General features: G+C 49.1%; 1 long non-coding RNA gene across 1 annotated transcript; it reads right to left on the reverse strand.

The window, feature by feature from the left end:
* Window positions 1-10,054: 10,054 nt before the first annotated feature.
* LOC141584087 (uncharacterized) lies at window positions 10,055-11,385 on the reverse strand. The gene is made up of 2 exons (XR_012517043.1): window positions 11,158-11,385; window positions 10,055-10,701 (listed from the first exon to the last, which is right to left on the reverse strand). It is a non-coding gene; the product is annotated as an uncharacterized LOC141584087 (long non-coding RNA).
* Window positions 11,386-13,557: the final 2,172 nt, after the last annotated feature.

Raw genomic sequence — 13,557 nt, forward strand, 5'->3', positions numbered from 1 at the left:
ACCTTCGGCTCACTGAGCAGCGCAAGTATTCAAAGCAAACCCAGAAGATGCTCTTTATCCCTGCACGGGCTACAAAGGGCAAGCGGAGTGTTCTGTCAGAAGCTAGGGTGAGAGTAACGGCAGGAAAAGGAAAACAGGAAGATCTATTTGGGAAACAAAATTTCACAAACAGGGAATACAATTGAGAGAAATTCCCAAAAGTCCACATCACCTCAGTTCTTTGAGGAAACCCTATAGTCCAACTCCAAAGTGTCTTCACTTAATCTAGAACCAGAAAGCAACATTTCCTCTCAAGTCAGGGCAATGTCACATTGAGAGCCTGGTCCCCTCTCCCATCCACCCCTATCTGGAGACAAGAGGGAAATAAACAGCTCTGTGGTTTGGGGGCTAAGGGTAGGGAATGAGGCTTTTAGACAGTTGTGTCCTTAATGACTGAAGGATTCTGGCCTATCTGTGCTTCTAGAAAGGGGAGGAACCAGCAATGTCTGCACAAAGTACAGTTTTCTAGAGTGCTGGTAAGTGGGTTCTCCATGATCTGACTGAATGGTGGAGCCAATTGAGACACATTAGTTTCCTAAATCACTCAGACTACTCAAAAGCAAACAACAGCAAAAAAACAAACAAAAACTCCACATCACTTGTGCCTATAATACTCGCTTGCTCAGAGTATAAACAAACTTTACTTGAATTAAGTGGAATAAATCCACATGAGGCACAGACCCAAAGAGTCCCAGTTTATATTTTCAAGCAAAGAAGACAGACTTGCAAGCAGCTAACCTGTTGGTGCAAAAGATGAGCGTATACTCACCAGGTCACTTCTGCAACTAACACCCTAGTTGTTTCCTCAAATAGTATTTTTAATGCATGGCCAAACATGAGCAACCAGATCTAACCAACCTGACATTCCTCCATGAGCAAATGTAGTGTTTGGATATATCATTCCTTAATGTAGCCCCAAATCATCTTTCATTGGTGACCCAGAACTAAAGAGTCCGGTAAACTTTTCTGTAAAAGACAGGTTGTTTGGAACTTGTTGTTTTTTTCTGCCCCACCTGCTAGATTCTTTACAACAAACAGTGCACTAACTCAGAGTCAGTGAGAATGCTCAACCTTCATTATATACTCCAGCAAGGAGGCCAAAATAGATATGAAACTACGTTAAGATGGCAGTAAATCCATCTTTTGCAAAAAGATGGAAGCCAATGGCCACTGATGACAGGGCAGGGTTGCCTTCCATTCAAAGTGGGTTGTTAATGTCGTTGCCTGGAGCTGACCCTCTTGTCTTTAGGATAAGGCAGAAAAGCATGGAAAGAAGAATGTCGCTTTTGAAAAAGAAAACCTGAAAACGCAACCTCAGTTGGTAACTAGTATTTGGAGAAGAAGGAAAGCGGGTGCGGTTTTAATGGGAAAAAGTAACGGCCAGGCCTCTTGACCATCGCCTTCGCTTTGCAAATCTGGTTTTCATATTCTTGCTCAGTAATCACCCAAAGCCATAACTGTCTCTGAAATTATTCATTAAAGTCATTTTCAGGGATTCTCACAGGATGACTCTTTTACGTTTATGATCTTGTGAGAGCAATGACATCAGCCTCTCTGTTTCTTTTCTTTTCCGCTTTTAATTAATATGCCGCGAAGACGTGAGGGGCCGTGGCCGTGTGCGTGGGAAGGGGGCGGGCCAGGGTGGGATCCGCTGGCCCTGGTGCTCCCGGCGCGGTCAGCTGAGCTCAGGCGCGCAGACATCCTTTGATTAAGGAGGGTATTTCGGGGAGTGCAGGCTGTGCAGAAGATCACGGCTGTGCCCCGTGGTGCTGTCAGTAGTGACAGATCCCAGATGGGGCCGCTACTGTATGGCAGATTGAGTTTCTCAGCAGAAAACTCACCCTCCCTCCTAAATGTCTTCAAAAACCTTCTGCAGATACTCCAGTCTCTTCGTGTGAAACTGAAAAATTCTAGCTCCAAAGTTAGTTGTGAGTGCATGTGTGTGTATGTTACGTGTTTTTTTTTTTTTCTTCTTCTTCTTCCTTCCTCTTTTTCTCTGCACTTCCTCCTCCTCTGAGCATCTTCGACCCGAAGGGTTACCTGGCTGCTAATAGCGTAGATGTGGCGGGCCTTGAGGGTTCCTGTTCGCCTAGCTCACAGCGCCACGCCGACGACACAGCACCAAAGGGCCCCGAAGGCAATCCGGTGGGTAGGGGCGCGGCTGACGGGACGTGGGGGCAACTCCAGCGTACCCCGGGAAAACCAGGCTGGACCGCAAGGGCCGCGCACTCATGCGCAGAGAAGGGGAGATGCTGGCGGTATGCGGGGAGCAGGGGAGCGGCTGGGGGGTGGGAGGACACAAAGGCGGAAGCAGAGAATACCTTGGCCTGGCTCCAGACCCTGCTCCCGCCAGCCATCCGTCTCTGCTCCGCTGAGCGTCGATCAGCCAGCCTGGGCACTTTCGAACGGCAACGAAACTGAAAAAGTCCAACTCCAAACTTGGTTTTGAGTGCGTGTGTGTCTGTTAAGGAGGCCAAAAAGGGGGCGCAGGGGCTAACTGCTGAGATTGGGAAACGGCGAAGGCGGGTCCCAGATAGAGCCAGGGCTCTGCAGGGTCTGGAATGGGGAGAAGGGGGGCTGCGGAAGTCCAGACTGCGGCCCAAGCCTGAAAGCTGGAGTGAGGCCTCTCCAAGGTGAGAGGGGCTCCTAGAGACCCGGTTTCTATATAATAGGAATTCACCGACTTGGGGTTTGCTAGTCTGGGTCCCGATTTTCGCGTTCCTGAACAAACTGTGTGTTGGAAACTCTGTTGCAGAAACATTTGGACTTATTTTAATCCTTTATTTTAAAAAATCAGGAACTTTATTTATTTATTTTTTAAGTGCCCCGGGGTCCATGCCTCCCTGGAGACCACCAAGATTCCCTGCCCCCCGCCCTAGGTATCCAAGACTGGCTCCCGGGAAGCAGCCGCAGCCGGGAGAGAGACGGAAAGGCGGAGAGGAAGGTGCGCCGCACCCACTTTCCGAGCTCATTTCCAGGCCCCACCCATTCCTGCCCTCGCGGTCCTCTTAAACTGTGGAACTTGGCACGTTCCTGCGGGCGGAATAAAAAACGAGAGAACAGAAGAAGGGGAGTCCAGAGAGCGCGAATATTGTTTTAACATCAAGATAAGCTATTTCTTTTTTCTTCGAGATACTAGTGCAGCCTCCTCCACCCTACTCCCACAGCCCTTGGGGCAAGGGCAGCTTGCAGAGCCTCTGTCTGGCTTACAAAAGAGGCTCTGGGGAGCAGAGAGAAAGCTAAAAACACCTCCGACGCTAGACCCGAGGTCTGGGAGGAGCTCGCCACTTGCTCTGCTCCCGCCCTGCCCAGGAGGACGCTTTTGCGCTTTCCACTCCGAGGGCCGGGCCGGCGAGGCTGGGGACCCACACTAATTTTGTCTTCACTTTGCCACCAGACCCGGGTCTTTTGTGGCCAAGCCGGTGACTCTTAGTTAAGAAGACCCCCCAATCCAATCTCTGGTAAAATCAGATGCCACACTTTTGATGCTTTCCAATAAGCCCCCTCCACAGACTCAGTTCTTATAAAGAAGAGAGATGGGACCACTAGGCCTCATTTTATACCAGAAACAATCCGGTCGGGCAAGGATTCTTCTCAGGTTTGTGTGATGCGCTGTGTGGATGTACGCAGTTCCTTGCAGAACCGGTGAACCCCTTATTTCAGCCCTCTCCAGGCAAAAAAAAAAAAAAAAAAAAAAAAATTACTTCCCTCTCATTTTTCCCCTTGGTTATCCGTAAAAACGCAAAACTCTTTATATAAAGGCAAAACACACATTGAATTTCAAAACTCCCGCTCGCCCTCTCTGGAAGGCAGTTTTTCTTTTCACTGCCCATGCTGGATAAGAGTGGTTTATTTTTATTTTATTTTATTTTTTTTCTTGTACCCACATGCCTTGTAAAAGGTTCCTGTGCACGGGCCTGGCCCCTCTCTGATGACCGCAGGGCCTTGCTTCCAGACTGCAGTCTCCGCCACTTGGTATTTAAGTCCTCGCCTGGAGCCGAGGTGTAATTGTGACCCCTCCCGAGCCCCGAGCCTCCCGGGGGGACGGTTGGCCGGGCTTGCGCTGGGGCCGGGACCTCCCAAGTGGCGGCCTGGGCGCCGCGAGCCGCGTGGTCCTCCGCTTCCCTGCCTCCTCCCTCTCTCCCTCCCCTGCAGACTTTGCTCGTTTTCTTCTCGTTTCCCCAGCTTGTTCGGCTCTATGGCGCACAGAATTTCTCTCTCCTTTTTTTGATTTTCTCTTCTCTTTTCCTTTCTAGCACCTTATTACCGCTCTCTCGGCCGTCTTCTCGTTGAGATCCCGGGCCCAGAGAAGCGAAGTGGGGCTTTGTCGAAATATGGGGGGAAGAACTGGGAGCCTCTGGCCCCCTTGGCGCCGCGGTGGAGTCGGACCCGGTGAGCCTCTGCGTAACGTCAGCGCGCGGGGTAATTTACCTTCCCTGGGCGTCTGTCAATATGACTAATTTCCACAGGGGTCAAAAAGCCTTTCTCCGGCAGTCCATCTTGGAACGCTCTCTTACGCAGTAGACGGGGTTGGTTGTTTTGTTTCCAGCCCTAGAAATAAATACTCTTGGGGCGCCCCTGCCAGGGCAGCCTGAGAGGAGCAGAGGAATATACACGGTGTCAATTAAAGTCAGTTTTCCTTGAACTATGAACTATGATTGGGCGTAAACGAGAGCGACCTGCTTGCCTGTTAATACACATTACCCAACTCGTCCTTGATACCAATGCTTTCTTTAGAAACAGAAAATCAAAAAGGGGGAAAATAATCATTGCTCCAGTTCTTCTCTGCTGCTTGCACATGCCTATTGAAATATTTGCTCTGCATTTCAGTGTGTACGTTAAACGTAAAGTATGTGCGTGTGTCTTGCTAATCTGACCTAGACACAGTAAATATATTATCCGGGTGGTGTTTTACAATAATTTTTAAACTGCTGCCAACTTGTAAGTGTGAATCAGAGCTGTGGAGTTAATTAAACATTCTCTGGGACTCTCCACAAGCGGCTAATTGATGCTGGTAGCATAACCGGGACACACTTTGAGGAGTATGCGGACGGAAGCCTGCGTGGCTAGCGAGTCAGGACGATTCTGTCTGCAAAGTCCTCTCTTGCATGCAGCAGGGAGTGGGGAGATGAAGGGCACTGGCTCCTGAGGGCACCCAGTTGGGTCACTTGGGTCTTGGAGGAGGTAAACCTCTCCAATCTGGGGAATTAGTGTCCAGCGAAAAGTGAAAGTCGCCAAATAACCCATTTTTCTCCCACCCAAGTTCAGGCACTGAGGCCTCAACTAATATACTTCTCCGAGTTAATTTTTTAACAAACCCTCTGGAAAAAACACGTCCCCAACCTACTTCTAAAACAAATAAATGCCTGGATTTGGAGCAATTCGGAGCTTCAGGGAAACCTAAGAGCTAAGATAACCAAGCAGAAGCATAGGAAGCCTCACAGAGAGCCGTCTGAACTCGTGGTCCCTGGCTGCTGCCGGCGCACGTGGGTGACACACAGCCCCACCACCTCCCCCCACAGCCCGACCTCCTTACCTGCTCTGCCATTCTGGCCACATGCAAGCGCGCGCGCACACACGCACACACACACACACACACACACACATACACACACACACACACACCCCTCTCTCCCTCTCTCATCTGTTAGTGCATTTATGACCTAATGAAAGTATATCCTTTAGGGAAAAGACTGTCTATAAAACTTGAAATATGAAGAACCCATTTGGATATTCCCACTCCAGGCCAGGCCTGAACTTGAAGTTTTTTAGCACAAACACCTTGACTCCTTCTGTTGCTTCTATAATCACCCTGTTATTTTTACTAAACGATGAGAATTGGTTCTAAGTGACCTCTGCTCATTTCCTGTGGAAGGAGAAAAGTCTCCAACCTGAGCATATATCCTTATTTGTTGGAAGGCATTCTTTAGGGCGAGGAGAGAATTCATTTTACTTTCTATTCTTTGTCATCTTGGAAAAACCCTGACACCATATGTTCCAACTTCTGCAAATAGCTGGGGAAACCAAGGACTCTTTCAACTCCCTTCCATTTCCTTCCTGCCCCACCGTTCCCCCAGTTGCCACCTTTTTGGGTTTTACAAATGTTGATCCATTCTTTCTGCTGGTCGCTTTGTGAAATACCTACAAGTTTCCAACATAAATGAGTGCCCTTTAGAAATCCTATTGTTAACCATCCGCCTTTGTGGGAAAAGGCAATCTGATTTTGTGTTTTGGGGAGGGTCTGTTTATTGCCACATATGAATAGAACCGATATTATTTCCCTGTGATTTATATATAGCATACCTTTAAATAAGACTATTAAGTCTTTTCTATTTTGCAATTTGACCTTCCCTGTAAGAGTGTTTGAAGTTGTTTATTAGCTGGGACTATGCAACAGGAAAAGCTGCAGGAGAAATAAACAAAAGAATGAGCTGAAGATCTCTGTCCTTTGGTGGAATTGATTTGTTTATTTGCATATTTCTTGAAAGGGAAAACAGTTCTAGCTTAAAATCTTTTGGCATCCAGGAGCCATTTAATGACCTGTGGGTAGAGGGGGTCGATTGTTCAACACCCTGCTGTGTTGATCCCTTTGTTTCTGAGTTTACATCATTACTCCTCCTTATTTTATTTAGACTTATAACAAAGTTTCGTGAGTAACAAGAACTTCTACACCTAGGGAAAGCCTTGGGAAGCAGGCAAAGTGCTCAGTCCATGCAGGTATAAGAGGATGTGTGTGAAGGGGAGTGCTCTGAGAGGCAGCCATTTCTAGGGAAAAAGGTCTTGTCCTTGTAACAACAACAACAAAAAGGCTATTTTCAAACTTCTATTAGACAATGTCAGTCTTTCTTTTTAACTGTGTTCTAGCTTGGCCTTTCCACTTGGGACTGAGGGCTCAGCCAGTTCTCCAAGTCTATGATCCTAGACCTTAACTGTAGGAGCAAGTAACTTTAAACTGACAAGCCTCTGCATTTGGGAAGATGAGGGGGGAGAGGAATAGTGTGCATTTTGCCTCACCTAAGATTTTATGCTTCTGTGAACAAATATTATTTTCTAGTCTGATTTTCAACTTATGACCCATTCAGCAAAGCAGAAAGTATTGCATGTTCTTCAATCCCGTATCTTCTGTAGATAATATCCTCCTCCTCAATATGTGGCATTATGTGTAAATATATTTAGCATCTAGTCTCTCAAATATATTCTAATCAGATTAATTTTTCATAAACAGGCAGTAATTCGCATGGTTTAAAAATACACAAAATGTACATGTGGAAAGTCTCTCCGGTTGCCTCACTCACTGTGATTCATTTCTTATGCATCTTCTCAGAGCTTCCTAATGAGTAGAAAAGTAAATATCATCTCTATGAGACAGGAGTGGGGAGAAGCCCAAAGCGTAAGAAGAGAAATTTTGGGTATGCACGAAAGACATGGATACTTAGCAACTCTCTCTCCTGGCACTCAGCTGCACACACAGAGAAAGTCATGGCTATTGAATAATGCCTATAGAATTCTAGAATAATGCAGATTGCTCCAGTTGTATCTGTTCTACTGATATGGAGAGAGAAGATGGAAGGTGTCCTGGAAGCTTTGAAGAGCCTCATATCAAAAACAATTTGGGCAAGGTGTGAGATTCCAACTGACTGTAATTTCAAATATCTGGGAATGAGAAGATGGGGCACATGTGAAATTATTAATCTCGAGAGCTCCAAATGGATTGTGTTTTCTCGTAGCTGAGGCACCAGAATAAGAAAAAAGGGAGAAAAAAGTAAAAGAAGCAAGTAGGAAGAGTGAGATCAAATTCTGTCTAGAGTTGTGGGAATGTGGCCCCTCGTTTTCTGTATGCGTCCCCTCTCTCCAACTCAGACTGAAAAGGTCTAAATTGTTCTGCATCACATAAATAATAAATAAGCTTTCTCCTATCGTAAGAGAGGTTGTTTTGCCATGTTCTAGTCCAGAGATGGTTTATATGGGTTATAATGGAAGGAGGTGGGGGATTGGGAAATACACATTTATCATAAAACAATTGAGACAAATTTTGCACTATAATAACTATGTATACACTTGATAGACCCCAGATGTTTTGCCCTTTACAGTTCAAAAAGGCATGAAGGTAAATCATTCCCTATACAGAGCAGGTGACACCTTCACTTATATCAGTGTGGCCCATGGAGAGGCTGAGGGCTCCTGCTCCCCAAGTCTAATACAGACAGTGACTGACCTTGACTATCCTCCATCTAGGAGTTAGATATGGATGGAAAAGAAGACACACCTTGTAGAGAAAGTGCCATGCACAGGCTCCCTTGACAGGGATGGGGGCAGTTCTGCTTTCTGGGATGCTCTGTGACTTGTGGTACCTGGTCAGAATTACAGTTAAGTTGGATCAAGCCCATGCTTTCCCCCACCCTGCAACGCTCCTTCCCTTATCCTTGTAAATCCTGTTGAAAGCATTTTCAGCTTCTAGATGGACTATAGCCATGACTTGCTATGTGTGTGCAGTTGAGTGCCACAAGAGAGGGTTGCTAAGTAGCCATGTCTTCCATGCATACCAAAAATTTCTCTTTTTTCACTTTGGGCTTCTCCACACTTCTGTCTCACAATAATATAAGATGCAGTAATAACAACAAAAGCTTACTGCTGATGTGTTACCTCTGAACAGATATTTTTTCCCTGCCCCTCTTAGGGTCCTACTACTAGGTTTCAGCTTTAGTTACTGAGGTTAAGCCATCCTCTGAAAGGAGTTAGCTTCCAGATCACCCACTGTATTGGCCTAATGCCCTCACAGGATCAAAGGGCATCTGCTGGGTGAAAAGGACCCCAAACCCTCTGCCCCCTGCATCCCTGGAGCTGTTCATCAGACTGGAAGCCAAAGGCCCACATAACTCTAATTAATGTGTGAGTATGTTGGCCAGTCTTTTGGCCGATTTTAGCATTAGTACTCAAATTGGCAGGGTCAGAGAGTCTGGTGCTTGTGCTCTGATGAGGACTTACAGTCCTAATGAATCATGTGACCATGAGTGGACTTGGGTATCAGCTGTGTTCAGGAGACCTGCCTCTCTGCCTCTTGTGCTTTCCACCCTGAGGGTCTCTTTCTGTTCCCAAAAGGGTTTGCTCATCTGGGTGGAACCAACCAAAGAGGGAGGGCACCCTTAGAAGTTTAAACTGTCCTCCTCATCTGTATCTCTGCACAGAAAATTACTAAGCCAAGTGTATAGATATATACATTTATATATATACACATACACACACACACACACACACACACACACACACACACACGAATACAAAAGAATTTTTTTTTTCGAAAGTGTTGAATTTAAGCCTGGAAATGGGCCTATAGAGTCCATCTGCTTTAACCTCTTTTTTTACAGATAAGAAGACTCAGGTCTAAAGATCCAAAGATGCTCTTGGTACCTGGCCTGCCAGCATGTAGCTCTCATTCATGAAATTGGGGGTGGGGTGAAGGTTTCCCCTCCCCTCTTTAGATAATTACTTCCAGGGATCACTTGTTTAAGAAGGATAAGGGCATAAATAAAGAGCAAGCTGCATCAGAAAATGTTCTGCAGAAAAAGAGAAAAAAACCGGGTAGAAGGCTAGGCCAGGCAAGAAAAAGAAGTAGCCAGACAAATGACATCTGGGGCCCGTTAATTGAGCAGGCCTATCTCCACCACTTCCTGAAAGTCTTCACTCCAAGACTGCTACTAAAAGCTGATGTTTTCCACCGGGTGTGGTGGCTCACTCCTGCAATCCCGGCACTTTGGGAGACTGAAGCGGGCAAATCATTTGAGGTCAGGAGTTCGTGACCATCGTGGCCAACATGGTGAAACCCCCTCTCTACTAAAAATACAAAAATTAGGTGGGGGTGGGGGTGGCTTGCGCCTGTTAATCCCAGCTACTGGGGAGGCTGAGGCAGGAGAATCGCTTGAACCCGGAGGCAGAGGTTGCAGTGAGACGAGATTGTGCCACTGCACTCCAGCCTGGGTGACAGAGGGAGACTCGGTTTCAAAAAAAGCAGCTGATATTTTCAGTTCACATACTTTGTCTTGGTTATTTTTTTTTCTAAGCCAGCCCAGGAGAATAGATTCTTCTCTGCTGGGGAGAGGAATCGTGTTTCCAAAAGCACAGCAGCTCTCATCAAAAGCGCTTGTGGATCTGGTGACAACATGGACAGGCGCTTTGCTTGGATCCTGGACATCATCGACGGCGGAGGCAGGACGGAGGAAAGCTAGGTCTTCCGGTTGCCGGGGTGGGTACCAGGTTTTAGCGCGCTACGTCACTGGGCTGGAGAGAGGCTATGTCCTGGCTAGCGTGGATTCACAGGGAATCGTAGGGGGAGGGAAGTTGCTAGATCACCACGCTGGAGAAAAGACTGCAGAAGAAGAGAGCCTACTAGCTCGAAATGGGACTTCTGGATCTCTATAGGGCCACTCAGTCCCTCTGCAAGGCGCCAAGTCCGGTCCCCTGACGGAGCTGCTTGGATGTGCCTACCTACTTGTGGCGGGGTAGGCACCAAAGTGGCTCTTTTGAATTAGCTCACACACACATATTTATAGACATATACATATATGCATACATGTTTTGGGGCTGGGTCTTAGTGAAGTTGAAGTTGCCCCGATGTACTGGCTGGACACAGTTGTTTCGGGAGCCATCGGCTGTCTTTCCTTAGGCCTTAGAAACAGAACAGGACAAAACCAGAAATCAGCGAAACAAACCAAACCACAGGCCCCCACACGCCATCCTTCTATTGCTGGGGAGCCGCGTTCTGGCTTCAGTACTCAGGTTCGAAATTTGAATAAATGGAGCCAGATCCTGGATTACACCCCGGGGACAGCGTTTTAATGTAAATGTAAAATATGCTAGTAATAATCACTTGTGGGCCCTGAAGCGCCATTAGAATCTCTGTTTAATTATAGGGCATGAGAGAAGCATTACCAGCTAATTAAATCAGTCCTATTTGTAATTCTCCCTCTGCTGCTGCCGACTTTAAAATGTGAAACTGCTTTTTAAATGGGCCCGCATACGAATTTTTAAAACACAAGTGAACTAAAGTAAGAAGCAGCGGAAAAGAGAGTGAGAAAGAGAAGGAAGGAGACGCAGGCCCTGGGCCCGAGTCAAGAGACGTACGGATGAATCTCCCCGGCCGCCCAGGCTTCCTCGCCTTCCAGCCGGCGCCCTCACTTTGGCTCGAAAAAGAGGCCGTTTCCTCTCCTACCAGAGGTTTCCACTTCCTCCTATGGAATCTCTTTCAGCTCCTGGACATCTCCCCGCAGACCGGCCCTGGGGCGGGGAGGGGCGCGGAGCTCGCCGGGCACCCGCAGTCCCGCGCGCCCCGCTGCAGCGGCGCCGCCCGGGAGCCGGTTCCGGCAGACGGAAGAGAGAGGCGCGGGGAGGAAGTGAGCTCACTCGGGAAAGAAGGAAAGAAATGAGGTTTTTGCTCGGCAGCTGCCAAGCCGAGGCGCACAGCCCCAGGGAGAGGCTGCGAGCGCAGGTCCCGCCGCCGCCCTCCACGGAGGCCCGGGACCGAGGCTGGCTTTGCGAGGCGCTGCGGCCGCCGCCACCGACTCCATCTCCTCCCGCGCATTCTGCCCTTCGTGCTCTCGGGGAGGAGGAGCGCCAGGCTCCACTCGCAAGGTTCAGCCTCGAGGACCGAAGTGGGAGGCTCGAAGCGCGCGAGGGCTTCATTCAGGCCGGTGCCGCCTCTAGTCCCCACGCGTCCCATCCTTCCCGCGTGAGAGATTTCGCTTCGGACGCTCCCGCACGCGCGCGCGCCCGCCTCTCTTCATTCTCCAGTGCCCCTAGCAAAAGCAGGCCCTCGAGCTTTGATTTACGATTAGAGCGCTCAGTGATTTTCATGAAAAAACAAGAGGGTGGACAGCCACCTTTATGGACTCCTCCTCAGTACTTGTGAAGTGGAATAATATGCGGGGAATATGGGGTGTTTCCAAACCTGGCACCCTCTGCACCGCTGCAACCAGTCGGCTGTACAGCACCCGGCTGCTCCGGTGCAGTCTGGTCTATGGAAATACTCTAAAGAAGAGGGAAGCTGGCTATCATCTCCCCTCAGCACCAGGCCCTGCACGCAGAAAACTGGGAGTGCAAGGACCAGGGTTTCCAAACTGACCAGCCGCCCAACAAATGCAGCGGCACTTATCCCAAAAGGAGGCATTCCCACGTCGGCCTCCTGGGCCCCGAGTGCTTCTCCTAGTGACTCGGCCCAGGATACTGAGTGGTCACTTGGCGGCGGCAGAGGGCCTTCAAGTCTGGAATGAGGCGGGGATGTCCAGAACTTGGCCTGGGGCAGGGTGGCTAGGAGGTGGGGAAATGTAATTCTCCCCCGCACTGCTGGAGACCTGGGCGGGCGGCCTTCTCTGGTGAGTTTCAGGGGGTTCCTACCCTCACCGGAGAAGTCGCTTGGGCACCCACCTACCGCGGTGGCCAGGACTGGGGCAGGGGCTGTGGTCTGGCTCCATCTGTGTCCGGCCTGTGGTTTGGGCGTCTTTCGACTAAGGACCGCAGAGGTCCGGAAGATGGAACAGTCCAAGCCCCTCCATGTGTGTTGGCGGTGGGGTAGGGGGTTATTGTCAGGTCGCGAGGCAGGGCGCTTGTCTGCAGGGCACAGTGTGGGCATATTTGTCAGATTTGTAGGCTCTCGATCTGGAGTCAGTTGGTGAAATATCCATCAATCTAGAACCTCGGCATTTCGCCCCCGCCTCTCACACACACACCTCCATCTCCTGCACAAGCGCCCACGTACCTCTTTGTCATATCTCTTCCCTTCATAAAATTAGTGAAGCCTTGTTCTCCACCTGACTTTCAACAAGATCGCTGTCTGTTTTTTGTCTTCAAGTCTTGCTCTGAACATTTAGGCGGGAGGAGGGGGCGTTCAAGGAAGCAGTCTCGTGTCAACTTTAGCAGCCAGGAGGAGGGAGTCGACAGGACTTTTCTTAGGCTTTTCCCATGCACTGCCAGCCTGACTCCCACCCCACTCTGGTCTTGTCAGGGAGGACCGCACCCTCCACCCATCTCCGCGTCCCCAGCGTTCCCTCTGCAGTCCTCAGCCAGCAGCGGCTCCTCCCGGAGCAGCACTCGGGGGCTGCAGGGATTCTGGCCTTCCAGGCCGGCCAGCGAGGGGCCTCCCCGCCTGCTTTGGAAACTCTCCATTTTCCCACAGTATTTCACATTCATATTACTTTTCACACCCTGTTAGGCAGTAATAGCACTGAACCTGCTAAATACTTCCATGCACCCAGCCAGCCCTCCCGCGACTGCTTCGGATGGTCTGTGATACAAAAGAGATTGCGCTCTCTTCCTGCAGGGTTGTTGGCTTCTCTTCTCTCCTCCGATCGGCCTCCAGAGCCTAGTAAGGTGGTTCTGGTAGTGGCGGCCACTGGGTGGAGGCTCAGGTGTGGAGGAGGTCTTAGCACTCCCTTTCAAGCTTGTGGAGGAGATGTGGGAAGAAAGAGCTTGCCGGCAGATCTGGCTTTTGATACTAGTGTGAAGTTAGATTGGCTAGTAAAATAAATA

The sequence above is a fragment of the Saimiri boliviensis genome, chromosome 3, assembly GCF_048565385.1.
Source record: "Saimiri boliviensis isolate mSaiBol1 chromosome 3, mSaiBol1.pri, whole genome shotgun sequence".
Lineage (NCBI taxonomy): Eukaryota > Metazoa > Chordata > Mammalia > Primates > Cebidae > Saimiri > Saimiri boliviensis.